General features: G+C 49.2%; 2 long non-coding RNA genes across 2 annotated transcripts in view; both read right to left on the reverse strand.

Annotated features, from left to right (window-relative positions):
• Nucleotides 1-11404: 11404 nt before the first annotated feature.
• LOC125758789 (uncharacterized) lies at nucleotides 11405-12552 on the reverse strand. Its single transcript, XR_007416416.1, has 2 exons — nucleotides 12324-12552; nucleotides 11405-11497 (listed from the first exon to the last, which is right to left on the reverse strand). It is a non-coding gene; the product is annotated as an uncharacterized LOC125758789 (long non-coding RNA).
• A 772-nt stretch (nucleotides 12553-13324) lies between these two features.
• The window catches only part of LOC125758790 (uncharacterized), a 20236-nt gene continuing 10965 nt past the window's right edge, over nucleotides 13325-22595 (reverse strand). Inside the window, exon 2 of the long non-coding RNA XR_007416417.1 lies at nucleotides 13325-13781. This is a non-coding gene — a long non-coding RNA (uncharacterized LOC125758790). The remainder of the gene's footprint in view (nucleotides 13782-22595) is intronic.

The raw sequence follows: 22595 nt of genomic DNA on the forward strand, positions 1-22595 counted from the left end.
TTAAAAATCCCCAGGAGGCGGAAAAAAGAAACTCAGAGGCGAAACTGATTAAAATACTGCCTCTTTTACACTTTATAAATGGCGTTAGCTGTCAATAAGCGCTGAGAGAGCGCCGGAATTAGAACTTGAAGTCATTGACTACATACTATCGATGGGAATAGGCGCGGTCACGAATGTGTTAAGCGCTTTCTCCCTCCTCTCGAACCAGCGAGCGCGCTGAAAGATGCGAATGGGGGAGGGGTGGGGGAGGGTGAGAAGGAGGTAAGACAATACGCCCGTTCTTCAGCGCGTTATAACCTTGAGCACACTTTTTTTTCTTTCTTTTTTCTTCGAACATGCGGCTGATGTGGCGGCATTCCGCGGCGACCACGGTAACTACGCAGCACACGATGCTCAAATCATCCAATGGTCGTGAACGTTGGGATTATGGCGCGATCGTTTGGGTTTATGGCATCATTTGACGAGAGAAAAGTGAGCGGTTTATAAATGAATTTGAGAATTAATTGTGAATTGCAGACCGTGCAAGGCGCTATAACGTTCGGCTCACGTGATCTTGGGAGCCTCGACTAGCGATCGGCAGTGTTTTCTCACTCTGCTGGAAAAGTGTTGCCGGGCTTCTTTAAGGGCGAAGCAATGAACGTGGTAGCCAGAAACTGCAATGTTAAACGAAGTGAGGCTAGCAGCTAACTCTTTTAGATCCGATCTTGCGTGACTCTACAAAAAGATAGTTTAAGCAAATTCACGGCTGCCTTCACTGCTGCCAGCGGTTGTTTCCGGGAATTTGTTGAACTATATAGATGAGCAGGTTGAACCCCATTGAACCCCAAGATGAACTATATGGCAATACTGTACGCGGTCGCCTGGGCAGGAGACACCACCGCGAACGATGTCATCTCCCCCGAAGCGTAGTAATTTTGTACACATGCTAAAAAGTAAGCGGCGTGAAGGGTGTACAACCATTCGTGCTCCTTAAAGGGGTACCGACACAATATTTCGCGGCCGAGATAGCCTACGGGATCGATTTCGGTGAACATGCGTATATAATCCGCAAAATACCAACAGCGGCTATAGCTTGGAAGTGATCTTGAATAATTCTTGAAGTTTGCTTGAGCAATCGACATCCTCGCGCTACTGAGATCCTCAAAGCATCTCTTGGGGACCCCCTGCTTCCCCCAAGTGACCACGCTGCAACAAGTTATGACGACGCCATAGCCGCCATGTTTTTTTGCCGCGTTTGCTCCAGCAGCCTACTTGTCGGCGGCTGCTCGCGAACCGTGCGGAAGTGCGTCACAGTTATGTGTGCAGACGTGATCGAGCGCTGCACTCGCTAGGTGGCGATAGTTGCACCCGGAGGCTTGTCGTTTTTGAAATCGAAACTGACACTGGCCCCTAATGAGAAGCCTGTAATTAATTATCAGTCCAGCGCTGCAGCAAACGATATGCCATGTTATGACTAACGGGCCCCCACCAACACATTGCAGCAAAAAAACTCGAGGCCAAAATTTCTGTGTCAGTAATCCTCTAACAGTAGACATCACTGTATTGTTTGTGGTTAAAGAGAAATGGGAAATTCCTATTGCGAGTATTGACATTCACAATATCACGCACAAGCTGAGAAATCGTCAAACGAAGAGTATCGCTAGAGGCAGCGTTTCAACGAGTACAGCTTTCTTCGTCAGATGCTGCCCTAACGAAGAAAATGACGAAGAAAAGTCAAGTATCCTTGACGAAATCATCGCTCCGGTGACATTGTTTGGCGACTTCCCACCACTCGATGCCTTAATTCCGCCTCTATCTTCTATCTTGATAGTGCAATTAACAAACTGTTGCTTCCTCTTTGATGCCACAGCCTGTGACAGCTTACGGCTCGAATTACAGAAATGGAGAGAGTCATAAAAGAGATAGCAAAGGCTGGTGTACATAACAATCTGTATATGATACGATTGAAACACCGTTGGGCTCCATGCACATTCCTTTGGTCGATCTGCCACTGCAGCGAAGGCTGCCACTTGGGACAGCACTGCTATCTGTAATGAAGTTTCTCCTTGAGACTGTATGGCGAGAAATATGCGTGTAAAGACACGGTTCCTAGTTCTTGAGTGTTAAAACAAGTTAGGAAGTTCTAGCAATTGTATGGGTCACAAAAGCAGAAAGAGCACTTCCGCGCCAGTTTTGCGCATGCGTACGAGAGCGAACATGGATGGCCTCGCGCAGTGGCAGGCACCGGCGGGGCGTGCCCCGGTGGTAACAACCACGTGGGCGGAGTCTTGGTCATTGTTCTCGCTAATGACAGCGTGCGCGCACCGGCCCACCGGTGAATGACAAGCACCGAGAGCCAGCAAGCGCCGCGGCCTGCAAGCCGCACGCCCGCCCGCTAACTCATGGTCGTCGTCGTCTCGGCGTTCTAGCCGAGGCCTAATTACGGCCGAGAAGGCTCCCTAACGACTGCCGCGACTGCCAGTTCGGGGCCGTCATTAATTCTCCGTCGACCACCGGATCCATTAGCCCGGCAGCAATGATGAAGCGCACGGCGTAACTCCCGACGTCCTTTCTCTTGCGTCTGAGCCACCGCTCTCGGTCCCATTCCTGATTTGTTTCTTGCTGCAAGCCGACCAAGTCGAGAGAACGCTACCACGAACAACACCAAAATGTTGCACGGCCAGCCTTGGTTGGTTTTTGGCTTGCAAAGCGCCTCGCCTCCACGCTTGCTTACCTTACTCAGACGCACTTCAGGAATAACACTTCGTTGAACTTGAAGTTTTGACGAAGTAAAGTACCAGCTTTTCGTTCGAGTGCTTGTCACATGTACAACGCCATTACGTAGTCGGCGTACGATACCCATCGAAGGTTTCCTGGACTCCAGTCTTGGCAAGATTAACTTCAGAAGCATTACTGAATATCATACGTCATGGGCCACATTCACAAATTATTTCAGTATTTCAGAACTTTTTCTTCAATTTAAAATCCTGGCTTTAGGCATAATTGTCATTGCTTAGCGGCACAAAAACAAACTGGTTGGTTTTTTGTAGTCCAACGCCGAACGACGTTAAAGACCATGTACCAAGTGTTCTATGTTGGTACGTAGTCCTGGTTGAAGGGCATGTCGCAAAAATGTGGCATGGTCACACCTGCTGAAGTCCAGGGCAATTCCACAGTGGATGCGTCGAGTTGAAGCTGTTATTTTTTAATTTGTGTCTCCCAGAAGACAGAAAGAACCACATGGGTTGCGGTGTGTATATATGCCCAACGGAAACGGCGGTCGCAACACGACACGCAACCTCCTCAATGCCAGATTCCTCTCATCGAGTGAGTCACTTGTAGTTGATTCACCACTGTCACTGGCAATAGCATTGACACTGTCATCTGTTCTTATGAACACTTCAAGCCAAACAACTACTTGGTTAATAGGATTGAGATTATGAAGTCGAGAACGTGTAAACTCTTTTCAAATAACAGATGACTCACAGTACAGGCTTGAAAAGACAACACGCGAAGGAGACTTGAGCCTATGGAGCCAAATGCATCGCACTAAAACTGCAGTATAGGTGTACGCATTCGGACTGGTTGGTTCGTTTAAGCGCTGTCGTTTTAGCGCTGTTCTTACATTACAACTACAGTTTTCTTTTCTGCAAAGCTTTTACATCGATGGCCAACACCGTATCGCGTATATAGTCGAACATTGGCGCTTGCTAAAAAGGACTCGTACTCAGCACTTTGGTTTGGGCAATTCTGATCACGAAAGCTAAAACACGCAATTCGGGAAGACTGCGCGTTATACTCAACAACGGCCGCGAAACACCTTTAGATATATCGAATTTCCATGCGGGCTCCCCAAGAGCCAGCGACTCAGACAGTATTCCCGCAAAGAAGAAGATAGAGGGGGAGGGGGAAAGGCAGCGATGCTAACTAGACAACGTCTATCATGTTAGCCTACACGTTAGCAAACGGATAAGGGCGTAAAAGAGATTGACAAAAAGCATGAGTGCACGCAATTCACAACATACTTGAACAGCGCAGTTTGCCTACAGGCGACCACTTAATTCCGTTGCCTTCAAGGAACAAATTTTACAAAAAGCGAGCGTCACAGAGCTTAGCAGTTGCAATATACGGGTTCAACGGAGCCGAAGCAATCGAGCCGACTAAGTTGTGCAAGCGACGAACACCCACCCGAACAAAAAAAAAAGAAAAAAAGGCGTGCTACAGCAAGAAGTGGAAAGAAGAGGAAGAATGCCCAACTTGCAGCGCCATTATTCCCAAACTTATCGCCCACTAACAACGCTACGTGTAGCGTTTCGTCATCCTCTTCTTCTTCGCGACCATCACGCCACGCTTCTTCCTGCGCGCCAAAAGAACGAAACACGCGGAGGACGTTGCGCCATTGTAACCACGAGTGGTGGCGAGGGCACTTTTCCTCGCTAAACGGAGCGCGCGCACGTCGGCGCGCGCGTAAAAGTAAAAGCCAGGACTGACGATTCATTATACTATACCGTATAGCCAGCGTTGCGAGCAGCACACAAACACGTTGCCGCCGCATCCCTGCAGGCGGCTTGCCGCAATAATCCCATTTCCCGAGCGATTCAATTTGCCACTCTCGCGTGTGAGAGCGAAACAAAAGCGGCCTTTAACGAACTTTGAGCAGCTACCTGCAAGGCTTGGCTCTGTACTCCGGTGGCGCGACGAGCCGAGAAACAAAGAACGCAATAAGCAAACGAAACTTGCCCCACGACACGCGTATTTTACCAAGCGGGCCAGGCTGCACCGACAGCTGGGTTGGGGCCGCAAAGTTTTCTCTTGTCTTTCTGCCTCGGCTGATAAATAGCGAGAGAGGCGACGACGCGGCGATGTTATTCATTGTTACTTACTCGTCTCTCTATGCATCGGCCGCCAATATTGTGTTCACTTTTCGCGCTGCGTAGAATGCAAATGAAAGTCGTGCACAGCTATACTGCATAGTGGTACAAAGAAGATGAGACCAGAATTTAGCGCGAAAGCCTACTCGTGAATAAACATCAGCTAACAGCGGCGTGCGAAAACCGAGCTCGCCGATTTTTGCTCATTGTTTTGCAGTTTTTCAGTTGCTTCGGTAATTAAGTGTCGCGCTCGGGCGCCCGTATACAAGAGGTATACTGCGACACTGTTGTCCTTGTGGCATTGCACAAATAACGCTTCCCGCTTGCTCCGTGCACGGAATCACGGAATACGTGTATAGTGTTAATGATTGTACCGTGTAACTAGAGACTTTGGTAGGCGTATAAGAACTGAGAATGAGTAGCAGCGGTATAACAAATAACTCGAGAATTTACGACAAAAATTAGAGTTCTCAAGCACGCGAACAGCCTGCGATCCATAAGGATAGATGCCTATGTTTGAAATAAGTGCTTAACCCAACTGGGAATCATAACCAGGGGCGGCGCCAAGAGGGCGGGGGTGGAGGTGCTCGGGGGGAGCGTTGCCGCGGGAATTAGGCAAAGCCCCACTACCGAGTACAGCAGGTGCGAGCGTTAAACGAGAACTCTGCTCGGTGAAGTGGAGCACGTGAAACACGTGAAAGAGAGAGAGAGAGAGAAAGAGGTAGAGAGAAAGAGAAAATATGCAGAGAGAAAGAAGGACAGGAAGAGAGAGAGAAAAAGGAAGAGATAAAATAGAGAGAAATGAAGGGAATAAAGACATAAAGAGAAACAAAGACAGTGAACTACATAGAAAGAGAGAAAGAGATAGAAATACAAAGGAACAGATACAAAAAACAGGTGCAAGAAACAGAGAAACGAGAGAGAGAAAAAAAAAAGAGAAACACGGAAAGCCACCCAGCTGCGCTCTTGCTTCAGGCTCGGCACCAATAGAGCGAAGTTGCGAGAATTTTTATCTTAGTTATTCGTTGCTGAATTCGCAACCTGCTTCGATATGCTAGAAAATTTAATGCCAGCTGGAATGCGGAGTACCCCCACAAAGGCCACGAATACCTTTACTGACTTAGACAGAAGTTCAGGGGAAGATAGAAGTTTACCCGCCACGGTGGTCTAGTGGTGCTCGACTGCTGACCCGCAGGTCGCGGGATCCAATCCCGGCTGCGGCGGGCGCAGTTTCGATGGAGGCGAAAATGCTTGATGCCCGTGTACATAGATTTAGGTGCTCTTTAAAGAACCCCAGGTGATCGAAATTTCCGGAGCCCTCCACTACGGCGTCTCTCATAATCATTACCGGGGTTTTGGGGCGTTAAACCCAAACAATTATTAAGATAGCAGCTTGAAGATATCACAAATACTTGATCGTGGGTTTTCACTGGTGGCAACGTTTCGAGAAGCTGACTTGTCTTAGTCAAGGCAGCAACAGAAGACAACACCACTTGCCGAAGCGTTTGCTCAAGCGACACCACATGTCCAAGGATATTTCATCTCTTTACTGACTGAGAACACGATGCTGACGGTTGCTTTCCGAGGAGACAGTGAAAAAGTAAAGCTTTCGCCTTGTCGTTCAAGCGCTCTGTTTCATGAGAGAGCATGTGAGTATGCTATACGCTGCAAGCGTTGCAACACCAGCTACCTTTCGTGTCTCTGCGAGCTAGGCATAAGGAACCACTCGTCCTGTCGCCGAAGCGAACGCCACTATACCAAGAGGCGCTTCCACTGCTTGTTTCTCAAACGTTTCACAACGACATCATACGGTGATTCGTATTTTGTTCCTTCCCACGTCTCGCTGCCGGACACACATACACACGCACCCACAAAAAGCTCAACTTGAAAGACCGAACGAAAAGGGAAGCAGCCGCCTACGTGATCTTTCCGTTTCCTGGAAAGCAAACTTTCCGCAGGGTCAACAGAGCACAAAGGAATTCTATTTTCTTTTTACTTGCCTTACAAGTGCCGTCCTACGATGATGTAGGCTGGAACCTTCGGACGTACAGCGCCCGTCATCAGACCACGACGCTTGATAAACGATCAGGAGCACAACATCGTGACATCTTCTCGCTTTGTTCGGAGACCTCATTAATCACCGGCGCTCGCCCACTACATTCGTTCAGTCTTTCTTTCTCTTTTTTTTTTGAAGGGAGAATAGTTCTTCCTGAAGAGTCCAAAGCACCTTCGCCACCGTAATCACTAGATCGAAGAAAAACATAGGCACCTGAAAAAAAAAAGAAGGAAAAGTGAACCGTTATGTGGAAACTAGATGACACAAAACGAGCGCACAGCTTATGCACTGAGCATTTCTTTCCCAAAAATTGTTCCTTCTATTCCTTTGTTTTTGTATTCAAATAAGAAGGCGGGTAGCGACTCGAAAAAAAAACTCAGTCTGCAGGATCCTCTAAAATAATTCACCCTCGCGACTAGCGCAGGAATCTTTATCATTTTCGTCGACGACTGGATATTTGCCGTTGTACGGGTGCTCGCCGTATACCCTTTTTCTTCTGAGCGAATTTCTCAGGCCCCCTTACTGTACCTCGAATCGCACGTGCCATTATGTGCGGCAAAAAAGCGAATCGCCCGCGTCATTTGTAATGTTTCAGCGCTTCCGAATGCATTCGAAAGTGAATCTTATGCAAGGGGAGCGCTTCTGCTGTACCCGTTGCTAGAAAATCACCGCTACCAAGAAGCGAATAATCCTCACAGTAATGAATTGCAAATTTTTCGAAAATAAAAATGAGAACCTACTTTTTTTTTATAGAGCGCTTTCCGTTTCTCGGTAGAAACATGGGGCCAAACCCACAAAACTTTTTGTTTGCACAGTTTTTTTTTCTTTTCTCACCACCCACGTTTGTTAATAATGTGTAGCACCAGAACTCAGTGAAATTTTCCATTTGGAACAATTTCAGCGTGATGTGCCTCGGCGAAAGCATTGCAGGGAACCTCCTGTGGTGCTCTTACAAAGTGAGAGCTTTTTGCAGAGGCTTTTAGCGGTTTCTGAAAAAGGTTGCCTTGGTCGATCGTGGTTAAGCCAAGTTTGTCGAGTGAAAGCTCGGGTTTGCTTATATTTAATATTTCTTCGGGTTTTACCTCCCAAAGCCGCGATATGATTATGAGGGACGGCGTAGTGAAGGGCGCCGGGAATTTTGCCCATCTGGTGTTGTTTAACATGCACCTAAATCTAAGCACACGTCTAGAGCATTTCGCCTAATTGAAATGCGGCCGCCGCTGCCGGCATTCGATCCTGCGACCTTCGGATGAGCAGTCGAGCCCCATAACGGCTAGATCACCGTGGCGGGTCGGGTTTGCTCTCTTTGGGAAAGCAAGAGACCGTTGGTTTGCAGAGATTTAACTATATCGCATGTCTTGGTTTAGCCAGACATGCGTATAGCCAGCCGCTTATGTCGCAGCAATTACCGCATCTACAATCCGCCTTTTTTCCCGATGCCACGACAAATGAGGCCTATCTATAGCGGAAAAATCGCGAGACGTCTCTTCAGCTCGGAAGCTTTCGTTCGGGCAATACCAGTTGTCCCGGGACCTACCAAAACCGTACCGAAACGACAGAGGACAACGCAGGGAAATGTAAAAAGTGGACTGTACCACAAGACAGCATAAAAACGTTGCCCGAAGCCGTCGGCGCTCTCGGCGCGGACGCGCACTGAACTTTGACGCAGCCAGCGCCTCTTGTGGTGTCGGCGTGAAAGAGTGACGTTGAGCCACTGTTCGTTTTTGCGAATGCGCCGCGCTAGCTTTTCGGAGAACTGTTTGACCGGGGTTGTGAGAATGGCGCGTGGAACGAAGCACGTCAATAACGCGCTGATATGCCGGATAAACGTCGCCGCGAACTGAGCGGCGAGAAATTTGAGCCATCTCGCGGGAAATATACAAATTGGCATCACCATATGACGAAGCATGAAGGACAGGCGTTTTCTGGGTTTGTGCCTGGAGGAGTAGAGCTGTCGCTCTAATGCCATCTTCGACAAATCGCAGCGGTTCGCATCGGGGCGTCCAGGCGCTACGACAATAGAATCTTTTAGGGAGTTACGGAAATACGGTACGAAAATACGGTAAAGCAGTGCGGTAGCGCTCCTCCTTTCCCGGTCGTGCTTTTGCCGGTGAAGGCACCCCAACAACATAAAAGCGTTTTCAAGAATCACTGTGGGGCTGTCACGCCTCATTGCTGATTGGGACACTAGAGGCAAATAACAATTCATGTTAGAGTGAAAGCTCAATGTATGACAACGTCTAAAACGGCAAATTATCAACAGCAGTGCCCTATGTGATATCGCGGTATCGCGATGCGCCGAGTGATAAGTCAAACCGATCCATGGATGGGTAACAACTGCCCTTTTTGATGGAAATCGCTTATATAGAGATGATAGCATTGAGATAATAGCGCCCCCTATACACTACACAACACATTCCCCCCTCATAAAAATTAACAACACACAAAAGTCAATCTATTTTCGCGCACTCACTTCACAGCACATGACACAATTGATGTTTTTACAGTCAGAAAAGCTCGTAGTTTGGATATCGTGTTGGCATTCTTCTTGTTCGTTCCAGCCTGGTGCGTGATGGTGCTGTGGTTGTGGCCAACTGCGACTGAGAGATGCCCTGCTCATCGGGAACCTCTAACATGGGTTCCGTTACTATGGGTTGTGCACTGTCAGAATGGTTAGCGCTTCACTGGGTGTCTTCCGATGGCCCCACTTCCAATTCATTCATGACTATAGGATTTTTTGGCTTAGCCATCTTCCCTATGTGAAGATCCTTGTCGTAGGAAAACCCTGAGGCCGCACTGCGTCGCGCTGTAACCGCGTCAGCTAGTGCTTGTGCCTGTCCTGTCCCTCCTTTACCAATTACTGTTAACTTTGATGCGTTCCATTTCATCACGTTTGCTAGAAGAAACGAATTCGTGCCCACTCGTCTCTCCACCTGGATCGGCAAAGAAAAATTGTGTTTCGTTTTCGGTCCACCTTGTTTTACTTTTACGAAATCTACTGGCTCGATGACAGACGCTCTGGCACCTCGTTTTTCATCGACGTACTTTTTTGTTCGTCGTTGCGGCTCCTTAAGGCGCTGTTTCAACTTTTCCATCGCGACACGCGGCTCTTCAAAAAATTCCCTTTCTGGGAGGCCAACGACGTCCAATCTTGTTCTGGATTTTCTTCCATGCAGCAGGTAAGCCAGTGACGCTCCTGTAGTTGCATGCGGGATGGCCCTATAAACACCCAGGTAGTCCCAGATCGCCTCCTTCAGTGGTCTTCGCTCCAATGCCGCAGTCTGCATATACTCCTTGAGAACGCGGTTGAATCGCTCAATTTGACCATTGCATTGCGGGTAGTACAATGTTGTAACACAGTGCTGAATTTCCCGGTCTCGTAAAAACTGCTCAAAACATGTCGGCATGAACTGACGCCCATTGTCAGTCACAATGCTTTTCGGGTACCCTTCTCTCGAAAAAATTTCCTAGAGTACTTTCACTATGGCCTATGCAGTTAATGTGGACACAAATGCCACCTCAGGCCACTTGCTGTGGTAATCAATGATAGTGATTACAAACCTGCACTCTAGAGGGGCTCGCTCCATCGGCCCAACGATGTCAATTCCAAGCTTTTCCCACGGCTTCTCGGGCCACTGCACTGGCTCCAACGGGGCATTTACAGATTTTGCAGATTTATCTGATGCTTTACAGACAGCACAATTTCTAACCAGAGATTCGACATCACTGTCCATACCGGGCAACCAGTACTGTTCCCTCAACCGTTGTTTGGTCCTTACAATGCCTGGATGCGATTCATGTGCCATCATGACCAGCTTGGAAGTGACTGCAGCTGAGGGAACGACCCGTTCAGCGCGAAACAGTAGTCTGTCTATAACCGACAGTTCTTCTTGTATACGAAAAAACAACCTTAGTTTTTCAGCTAAACAGCCCTTTTCCGGCCATCTGGACATAACATACTGTGCCAGCTCATTTAACACTGAATCCTCAGCTGTTGCTGCTTGCAACTCACTCTTTGTGACCATGTTTGAAACCACAGCAACTACTTCCTCCATAGGGTCGTCCTCTGCAGGGGTCAACGGTAGCCTAGAGAGCGCATCGGCAACTATATTAGTGTTCCCCTTTGTGTACTGCACAGTGAAGTTGTATCTCAGAAGTCTAGCAGACCAGCGTTTAATGCGCAGTGGCCGTCTTGCAACCCCATTTGTGGACAACAGTGTCACCAAAGCCTGATGGTCAGTTCGTAAGACAAACTTGCGGCCCCACAGATAAACATGCCAATGTTCGCACGCCCATAATCATGCCAGCGCCTCTCGTTCCCCGTTAGAGTACTTGCGTTCTGGTGGCGTTAGTGTCCTCTAAGTGAATGCCACTGTACGCCGTTCACCGTCGACTACCTGCTGTAGCACAGCTCCCAGTCCATACGCCGAGGCGTCAGGGGTCACTTGTACAGGCAAAGATTGGTTGAACATGGCCATCACCCCACATGACGACAGCATCTTCTTGACCCTGCAAAAACTCTCCTCGGTGCTCTGGTCCCACACGAACTTCTGTCCTTTACGAAGAAGCCGTCGCAGCGGCTCCACCACCTCTGCATAACTGGGGAGAAAATGAGAGTATTAGCCTATGAGCCCAAGGAAAGGCTGCAGCAAGACTACATAGGCAGGCGTTTGTGCTTTCATCACAGCATCCACCTTTGACTTAAGTGGGGCCAGACCTCTTCCACTCACATGATGACCCAAAAAGGAGAGTTCCTTGACAGCGAATAAATATTTCTGGTTCAGCGGCAGCCCCGCCTCAGCGATCCGATGCAATACCTCGCGAAGGTTACGGTTGTGCTCGTTCTTAGTCTTTCCAAACGCCATAATGTAGTCGATAAAAAACAACACGCCCTTTCAGCCCTTCAATATTTTCTTGCATCATTCGCTGAAACGCGGCTGGTGCCTATGCGAGGCCAAAACAAACTCTGCGGAACCTAAATAAGCCTTCGCGCGTAATAAACATCGTTATTTCGCGACTCTCTTCGGCTAATTCCACTTGACGGTAGGCTGCAGCAAGATCCAGTTTCGAGAACCATGCTGCTCCGCTCAGCGCATGCAACAGTTCCTCCGTGTGCGGCAAAGAGAATCCATCAATGACTACTGCTTTGTTTGGCTCGCGCAAATAGACGCATAGGCGAATAGTTCAATCTTTCTTCTGCACAACCGCTATAGAAGACACCCATTCCGCAGCACTAACCCTTTCTATAATGCCTGCATCCAATAATCTTGTCAGATCAGCCGCTACTTTATCTCGCAGCGTCTGGGGCAAGCGTCGAACTTTCGCTGCTACTGGTTTTACGTCTGCGCGCAGCTTCACAGAATATACAAAGTTTTTCATTAGTTCCAACTTATCAGCGAAAAGAAAAGAAAACTCACACAATTCAGGAGGAAGCGACTGGGGGCTGGCCATGACTTGTAGGCACTCCAATGTAGAACCGATGATGTGCAACTGTAGCCGGTGCACCGTGTCTAGTCCCAGTAGTGCCATGCCTTGGAGAACAACGTAAAAGCGGACGCAAGCCGAGTTGTTCCCGCGTACAACTCTGGCTGTGAACCATCCCAAGACTGGAATTTCCTTCTGTGAAAAATCCCGCAGCGTCGCTGTAGCCGCCGTCGAAGGAAACCAGTTGGCGAACTTGTCTCGATAGACGTGGTCTGGCAATATAGACACCAACGACCCAGTATCCACCAGCAACTGAAGTGGCTCGTTCTCAACAACGACGTCAACTATCAAAGTCCTTTGTTCCCCTTGTCTGACCGTCAGCACAGTGAGCACGCCTTCTTCACTAGCGGCGTCGTTCCAGACCGTCCGTATACGTTCTACTCCGCCCTCATGCCACAGACCGCTTGAAAATGTCCCATCTTGTGGCATTTGGAGCAACCTTTCCCTCGTGCTTTACATTCCTGTGAATTAGGGAGGTGCCTTGTGGAGGCGACTCGACATCGCTGTCGAGTCGCCGTCTGGGCCTCTGCCTTGGGATACGCGCTGTACTATATCCGTTTGTGGCGACCCTTGGTCATGGAGGGCGACCCTTGAGCAGGCAGCGCCCTCCGCTGCCTGCTCGTACGTTTGCAGCATTTCTACAGCCTCTGCCAGCGTAAGTTGGGACCCCTTCACGAGCAGTTTCTGTCGCAACTCAGTGCTCCGTATTCTGTCAACAACCCTGTCTTCGCAGAGCTGCCTCCAAGAAATCCCCGAAGCCACAAGTCTTCGCTAACTGTTGGAGGGTACTCACGTACTCTCGTATAGGCTCATTCCGCAGTTGCCCACGTAACGTGAATTGACGTCGCTCGACCAGTACATTGACTGTGCTTGAGAACTGACGCTCCAAAAGGCCCAACGCCTCGATGCAACTATCTCTTCCACTTGCCTCCGCCTTACCTTCTGTCGTGTCTGGCGTCCGCGCCGGCTCTGGGCCCAATGTGCGAAAAATACGGCGTCCCTCAACCCCGAGACATTGCAGTAGAATGGCCTTTTTCCGTAGTGGCGGTTGCGCGTCCATCCCCGTCGCTTCAAGAAAATTTATGAAATCATCGCGCCACTGCTCCCATGGGATTTTCGCATCTCCAGGAGTCTCCAGGAAAGGCGATAATGGCGGTAGTCCGTACGTTGCCATCTCGTAGGCGACGCCCCTTGGAACGGCAGGAAAACAGTTCGTCGCTAGCTCGCTAGCTTCGCCAACTGCGCCAGAATGTGATATCACCGTATAGCGACGCGCCGAGTGATAAGTCAAACCGATCCATGGACGGGTAACCACTGCCCTTTATTTTGATGACAATCGCTTATATACAGATGATAGCATTGACAGCGCCCCCTATACACTACACAACACCCTACTTACCGAGAAATGAAGCTAAATGTATCACAATACGTGCGCCACGAGTGGGACATTTTGGAAATGATTCCGATGACGTGAGAGCGTCCGACTACAATTAATCACTAGTAATCAAACTAGCTGCAATAAAAAAGAACTTTCCGTGCATCAAGAGACGTAATAAAATGCTGCTTATTTGTTTGTGTTTGATTCATGGAAAAAAGAACCTCTTCGGCGTTGCCGACGGGAACGGCGCGCGTGATTCAAAGGTTCCGTTTTCGCTGAACTGCGCTTCGCCCGGCGCCCGGCGCCAGGCTTCGCTCACGCGGTCGCGTCTCAGTGGTAGTTTCGGTATCGCGTACTGTCACGTGTGTTTTGCACGCTCGTGAAAGTCGCTCTGACAGAAAGTTCGACAAAATGCGGCATGCATGTGATGTTGATGGATGCCCGAATGGTGCACGCCTCCAGTGCACGGCGCCGCGCTGCAAAGGCGGGCAACGTTGGGCACCGCAACAGTAACATCAGAAAGACCGCTTTCAAGCGCGCGATTTGAAGTGCGCTAACGCGATGCGGACCACTAAAACGTGATATTATTTCAAGATAAGCACTTCCTTGGCACAAAAGTAGCACTACGAGGTTGCTGGACCGCTATTTCAACAATCAATGTCAACTTAATATTTGCCTTTAGTGTCCCTTTAACGAGGAACCTCCCGTTCCGGCTACGCAGTGTCACTGGAACTGGGAACGGCTTAAGAAGAACGAGCGGGAAATGAGGAGCGCTGCCGTACTTCCTTGCCGTATTCGGGTACTTATTTCCGTAACTTGCTAAAAGACCGGGACGCCCCGGCGCGCACCGGTTCGATTTGATGAAGATGCCATATAAAAACACGAATGGTAGTGATAGCGCTCAAATTGTTTTCATGGAGTACTGGCGGACAGAGTGTGTGAGCTCGGTCTGCCGAGGTGCCTGTTGTGCGTGTGTTTGTACGCGACTATTATATTGTGGGCACTAGTTATGTGCTTCTTTCTCATCTGTGCATTATCATAATCATCATCATCCGTTTGTCTCTCTGTCCTCATCGTCACCGCGTGTCATGGCCATCATCATCGGGTGTGCGCGCTCGGCCCATTCTCTTCCGAGGCCTTGAGTCTAATAAACGTCGCGTCAACCAAGACGTCATACGTGGTGGAGGTGGATTTTCGGTCCTCGGTCCTCTCCCAGCCCGCTCTACCTCCTGGAGCTTCGTTCAGGCCGCCGCTTGCCACCACTGTCCGGCAGCATGTCGCAGAACGAGCCTGCCGGCGCTGATGCCGTCTCTACCGCTCCGTCGCAAGCCTTGCCTCCTGTTATTATACAAGGCCACCACCGTGACCCCCCGCTCTTCGCTGGTCTTCGTGAAGAAGACGTCGAAGACTGGCTCGATGACTACGACCGCGTGAGTGCCGCTAATCGGTGGGACGAGGCCGCCAAACTGCGCTACGTCCCTTTCTATCTAACCGGCGTCGCGAAGACGTGGTACTTCAACCACGTCGTTGACTTACCCGACTGGGCGACCTTCCAGCGGCAGCTCCGCCATGTTTTTGGCACACCGGCCATTCGGTCCGCCGTCGCGAAGAGGACCCTCGATACTCGCCAACAACATCCCGGCGAGTCGTACACGTCGTACATCGAGGATGTTCTTGCGCTATGCCGGCGTGTCAATTCGTCCATGCCCGAATCGGACAAAGTACGCCACATTTTGAAGGGCATAGGGGCTGTTGCCTTTCACGCCCTCGCTGCACAGAACCCAACTACCATCGCTGACGTCGTCACGACTTGTCAGCGCCTCGATGCCCTGGACTCGGTTCGCCTGCAACCAGACATTGGTGAACACGACTCTACGTCTCATAAACATCTCCGTGACCTCATAAGGGACATCATACGGGAAGAACTACAGTCGATGGGCTTCTCGCCTCCGTCACCGTGTTCAATACAGTCTTCTGGACCGGCCTTGCGCGACATCATCCGGGAGGAACTCACATCCATGACCTCCCCTGCGCATGTACAGCCACCTGCTCCTCGGCCCATACCAACCTACGCCCAAGTTGCCGCCGCGCCTACCGGCGACGTAAAAACGACTTTGCCGCTACCACCATACGCGTCAATTGCTGCTGCGCCCCCGGTCCCCTTCCGTTCCGCGCTGCCTGACCATTCCCCTGCCCACCTGACCGCAATATCTCCAAGTGCTCCGAACGCCTTCTACTCACCACCGTGGCGCACGTCCCGCCCGTATGACGTCTTGGTTGACGCGACGTTTATTAGACTCAAGGCCTCGGAAGAGAATGGGCCGAGCGCGCACACCCGATGATGATGGCCATGACACGCGGTGACGATGAGGACAGAGAGACAAACGGATGATGATGATTATGATAATGCACAGATGAGAAAGAAGCACATAACTAGTGCCCACAATATAATTACTTTGCTGGTGTTCATGCACCTCGCTTGTCATGGTTTGTTGTCAGCTACCCTGCCACAAACCCAAAGCTTTACCACAGGGCCCTTTCTAACATATAGCAGCGAGCGTCGTGGTTTGGTGCACATTCGTTAAGCGCAATTACGAGGGTAAAGTGATTGGGCTGCCGAATTCACAAAGCATTATTTTATTTTATTTTCTTAAGCGACCTATGCCATTGCCTGGTCATGATCGCTAGCAGTGTATTCGGCATCCGAGTTATGTTTAATTGTCTCCTAAGAGCAATTCTATCGTCAGACATATATCTACGACAATTTAGCGGTAAGAACTAGAGAAATTCATTAACATTATGTCGGGAGGTGGATCTCCAGAGGGCTGATGAACTCTAGGCTATGAGCGTAGTCCGTAGCGTAGCCAGTGGTATGTGTAGGCCTCACGCCTCCAAGCTGCATGCACGAGTTGAGACCGCGCCGGCAAACAATCAGCGCTGGGAAAACGACTCAAACGTCTGAACGCGCTGGCTTGAGGAGATTGATTCTTCACGAAACAATCAGCGCTACGGAACAGGTCCGCTTTAATTGCATTCCACACAGCACTGAAGAGCTGCATATCCATAGCAACACACACCCAATAAACCACATTGGCAAGGCAGAAATCATCAGAGCGACAGAGGCAACTAGCCAGGCAGGCAGGCACATTAGATAGATAGATAGATAGATAGATAGATAGATAGATAGATAGATAGATAGATAGATAGATAGATAGATAGATAGATAGATAGATAGATAGATAGATAGATAGATAGATAGATAGATAGATAGATAGATAGATAGATAGATAGATACTGACCAAACGACCGAACTTTTAGTCTGTGTTTGTTTCTAAATAATGCCTAACTGCAATCAAGCGCATTAAAGTAGGTTGAAAAACTATTTCGCTACTCCAAACGCGCCTGTACTTTAAGTTAGCCTGGCACTGTAAGCATTCCTGCAGCGGATGAATCATGTAGTGTAGTATAACAAAAGTGGAGGAATGTCTATGACAACAAGCACATTGAGATGGGTACGATTAAAAAAATTAAGCAGGTTCGATCAAGCTTGCGCAGAGGCCTGGACCATATTTTTACCTTTGTTACGCGCATCCCACAATTACGTGTTTTTGCATTTCCTGCCCTCTTCCAACAAGGAGTTCGCAGTTCGTCTTCGATCTGGTTGGGAGATCATAAAACTTTGCTATTCGCGAGTTCTCGCCCCAAGGCGTATTCCATCATGCAAATAAACGCTCCGAGCCTTTTTCAAAACTGCGCGCCGAACTATGAACGATTTCGGCATCAAGAAAAATGAAAGTAAACGAAAGAACATCATGTTCCCCCAAGCATACGATGAACTGAGTCGCGCGTGCCAGAACCGGTACCGTATAGCGGATGGGGTGTCTCGAGACAGATGTCAGTATTTGTGTTGCAACCCTCTCTGCGATGTGACGCTGAGCGAAGCGTGAAGTAATTTTCTCTGGGCAGCGTTCCTCTGCCACTCGAGTGGAACTTCTAAGAAAACATGCTATCATACGGCGTTCAAATAACGCGATCACAACGTGAAATGCGGAATTATTATCGCAGTGTATATTTTGTGGACCGCTTGGTGTTCCTCTAAGTTTCTGTGTACAAGAGAACCGTAACAAGGGAAGCATAATGTTTCGGCAGTTACATGAATTAAAACAAATTACGGCCATGTGCCAGGTTTGTCTTGGCTGAACAGTACTCCCAACTGGGGTCTTTTCCTATTTTCAAATCTTTCGTCCTCCATTTTCTACATCGGACGGAAGACACGTGCGACATTGAGAGTGCAGTTGGACATCTTCTTTGTGGGCTCTCGGAGACACAAAAGAAAGCACGCAAGATTGCTCTGGCAGTCTCACCCCACCAGTCCGAACAGCAGCAGCGGTTTTTGACTGGGACTTACCGAGTGCTTTTCAATTTTTTTAATTAAATGTAACTATCATCCTGTTAATTAAAGCTTGTTTAGTTTAAATGTTCGGAAGCGTTCTACCGTTAACTGGCTGGGTAGCGGACGCTCTGACCCATCAAATGCGAGCCGCGACACCAGCATGTTATCACTGCGTTAAAAAAGAACCGCAACACGTCACAAGGCTCTGATAAGCTTGGCGTGGTGCACTGGCGTGAATCTGCAAAAAGGTATCACGGCGACGAGCTTCCATAGAGCCCTCTACAGCTTCCGCCGCAGTTGGACGCCGGGACCCCCTGTGGCTGCGCACGTGCGGGAGCTCACTCCCGCTGTTCCCCACCTTGGTCGAGATGGTCCACCGAAGCGTATCGCGCGCGCCGCGTTCATCGCGCCAGTGGTGCCCAGCAGTGCGAGGCCGTTTACGGGGAGGGTGACGATGCACGACTGATGAAGGCGTGAGAGCACGCGGTGTGTTCGCACTGAAGCCGTGGTTAACCGTGATCTTGCTCATCGCATTGGGCTGCGCTTCGGAATACACCCACGTCGCGTTATATACGTAGCGAAGAGATTACAAGACGTATACCCATGTCCTCTGTGGGGAACTCATGAAAGAAAATATTTCGCGGTGGGAGATAGCTCGATGTTACGAGCTCTCTTCTTGCAAATGAGTTTGCATGTTTTCTAGTAATAGCTGGAATATGTAATTCCAATATACGAGGACGCTTAAGCTTACATGTCTTGCGCTTTTTTCAGAACATAACTTCTTATGGAAGACGATGCGCATATTACCACAACATTTGGCATGAACAAAGCTTAGTTAATGGCATACTTGTACACACTACAACAAAAAATCACAGTTTCGCTTAAAAGCGAATCATTGAATGCGATAGCAACAAATTGTAAACTTATACGAAGTAAGGCTAGCAGTTAACTCTTTTGGATCCAATCTCGTGTAACTCAACAAAACACTGGTATAGGCCACTCCAGGGGCCGAAGCGGTTTTAGGGCTGCCAGTTCTCTCAATGCGAAGCAAGCTTTGAGAGCAGAGCAAGTTTACTAATCGTCTTCTGATGCCTGCCGAGATAGCGCGCGCGCCAGCGGCCACGCCTTTCGAGCGACGCAGCACCACCTCCCTGGGCGTAACTTAATGCTCCTTAGGAAACACGGGCGGGGCGTTTGCTCTGTGCTTGATGAGCAATCGACGGCAGGGCTAACACGCGGGATGATGTTATCGCATGCGACCTCCGTGCGACGGAGACGGCCGGCTCGTTCTATGCCTACTTCAGCCGTGTTCGTCGCCAACGCTTGCGAGCTTTTACTCGCGGGTACACTCTAAGCCAAAAAGGACTAAAATGGGGTATGGCATTGGTCCTTCAGGGGTCTAAATGGGCTGCCACAGATTTTGAACCATTTTTTGGACCAACTGCGGGAGTAACTACAAGGGTTCAACTTTTACTCTCTAGCACTTACTCCAGTTGGTTTAAATGTTGGTCCTCGTAGGATGCTCCCGAGGGTCTAACAGTTGAACCGTCGGGACTAACCGAGAAAAAAAAACAAAGATGGCGATTCTTTGCTATGTCGGCGTAATTCTTGTTATTTCCAACTGAATCAGCATTGAATGATGCATTATTTGCGCCACAGACATACACCACACAGACATACAACCACACACAACCATTGCAATCTAAACACCACACATACCTACCGCCCGCGCTACACAGCTGAAAACCAACCATCGGCTATATATAGGCACAGTATCTTGACCTCCCATGTGGTGCTGGTGGCAGACTTCTGTTCGAAGTAATAAAACAATAAACATTCGCAGCGTAAGTGTAAACTTTCGTGGGCTCAATGGTAGCACCGCAACACACCGATCTTTTAATATGAACCCGCCGGACGTTTAACCCTCCTTTCAGTCAGCGAATTCGAATTATCAGCTGGTACTCTATCGTGTCGGCCGAACCAGCGTTAGCAATGCTGGTGCACAAATCCGTAAAATGCACTTATTCACACACAAGCATAGAGCGGCACTTATGCAGGAACGCCGGCGAAGCAGTGAGGCGTATACCGCCAATGCCGGCTTCTTGCCGACAACGTCACTAGGCCTTTACGAGGAGCACGGCTGTGAGTTAAACGACCGCTAGCGATCACAACATTCGTCTCCTGTGCAATTCTCGTTGTCGTTATTTTACATACAAACGAAAAATAGATGTCCGCTGTCGGCGGCGTCTTACAGAGTGATGTAGATGTATGTATACACCTACAACGACGACACGGCGCGCAGGCACGGTTCTTTCACCGTGCTCGTAAGTCGCTCGCTGTACACCGCCGGCCGCACGTTGATTCGTACCGGCGCTCGCCTTCACGCTAGATGTTTGACAGCAGTTGTCGCATGGAGAGAAAGACACAGATTGAACTGTACTTTATTCCAGAAGACATCATTCTCCGTGAAACAAATTCTACGCAACGTTTCTTTCACCTGCACCGGCAACGAACTGTCACCGGCCGCCGGCCGGCTTGGTGCCGACGACGTAGCGAAGCCTACTTCGTATCGCTTCGTAGTTGTAGCCGCTGACTCTGCGGGAATACAACCTCTGACGAACAGCTTACTTTTGTTAGCGCTGGCAGTGTTCTTCGTAGTTCTTCCCAATTCGGTACATTGAAGCAAGTTATCCGCGGTGTCCGGGCTCGAAGGCTTGCGCTTGTTTGGGTCCGGCAGCTCGTAGAGAAGAAACGTGGGTGAGCGCGCTCGCTCGCTGTGTGTGCCGGCGCGAGTTGAACTTGACTCTCATAACTGCTTCTATTCGTTCTAATAGTGCTTCGCTTTCATTCTGGCGTGTAAGCCATATAACTCGTGATCGTGCTAGCCGACAGGCCCGGGAAGTGCAGGGCGGCAGCAGGCGATCGGCGCGCAGTTACACCCCCCGTTGGTCCCCTTCTTGCCGGGCGTTTGCGCACGACACGCACTGCCTCGCATTTACACCCTGTTGGACGAACCGTTGATCCTTTGGTTTAATGACTGCCGTTAGTCCAATTTTGCCCAGTTTCGGCTTAGAGTGTAGAACATGCGATGCGCGGGGTGATGTTGTCAGTTTGAACTTTACACGGAAAATGACGGCGACAGCGCCGGCAACAGCGAGGGCAAAATACATTGGGAGTGTTCGTATAACAGGATAGCTAAGTGGACTAGTTACGAGAGTGGCCACATAACCAGTCGAGAGGGTACATAGAACAGGATAGGTAGGTGGGCTAGTTGGTTTGTGTTTCCCGTCTTCGTCCAGCGTCCTTTATTTGGGTTGAAAGTTTTATCCGAAAATGTCCATATAACTTCTATCGCAATAAAAGGTGACCCATACAGCAAAAATTTAATTGATTACAGTTGGTATTTGCTGCTTTCAGAATGTAACTGATCGATTGCTAACGAGTAATCGATAACTGTTACTTTGCTGTGCCCTCCATTTTATCTTCCAAGAATCTGTTTTCCTACTTAGAAAAGAAAAGTCTCTTGTGATCTTGCTTCAAGTGGAAAGTCTCATACACTGAAAAATCCAGCACCATTACAGTGACGCGAATTGTATACCATTCACCCTTGGCTGTATAGAGAGTTTAGTACCTTAATTATCACGCTGCAAGCGCAAGTCTTTGAGGTATGCAAGAACCTCAGCTATATATGCAAGAGACTCTAGTAAAAAAATCAAGGCCGGTTCCATCCAGGCTTTACGAACTTCCGAGCATTGATTCGACTGTATTTTCCTTGTGTTTACCATGTGTTTACTTGATCTTTTCTGTTCTTCTGCGTTCTTTCCTTGTGTTTATGTGCTCTTTTCTGTTCCTTTTGTGCGACTATGTGATGTTTTCATACATTTTCTGTCCATTCCTTGTAATTATCTGAGGTGTTTCGTGATTATCTATTTTCTGTTCCGTGGTCTCCTTTCTACTATTTTTGTACTGTTTCTTCTCCGAGTGCGGTGCTTCTATCTCCCGGCGCTAGCGCTTTGCCTGGGCTTCTGTCTTCCGTACATCTGTGTCTAACTCCCGTCGTGGGCATTTCGCTGCCGCTTCGCTAGCGCGGATCAATGTTCGGACCGACAAATTAGCCATTCGGCGACGCTGCACTTCACGGGCAAGCAAGCGCTGGCGTTGCAAACTTGCAGCCTGCTCGTCTTATGCGTCTCAAACGTGGCACCTGCGTGACGCCAACGCTAGACATGAGACGACAACAGGGCGGTCCCCTAAACTGCTCCACAGTTCAAGGAGACAAATGAGCTGCTCCAGTTACGCACCGCCTCGTCGCGATGTTCCGTAAAACGTGCAGGCCCGTTTATGAAGCGTGAGGGGTTCAAAACATACGTATAATCTCCGCGCCAAGTTCTATCCATGAGGCGACAAACTTCCACCAACGTCGAAAACGTTGGG

This window comes from Rhipicephalus sanguineus, chromosome 6 (genome assembly GCF_013339695.2).
Source record: "Rhipicephalus sanguineus isolate Rsan-2018 chromosome 6, BIME_Rsan_1.4, whole genome shotgun sequence".
Lineage (NCBI taxonomy): Eukaryota > Metazoa > Arthropoda > Arachnida > Ixodida > Ixodidae > Rhipicephalus > Rhipicephalus sanguineus.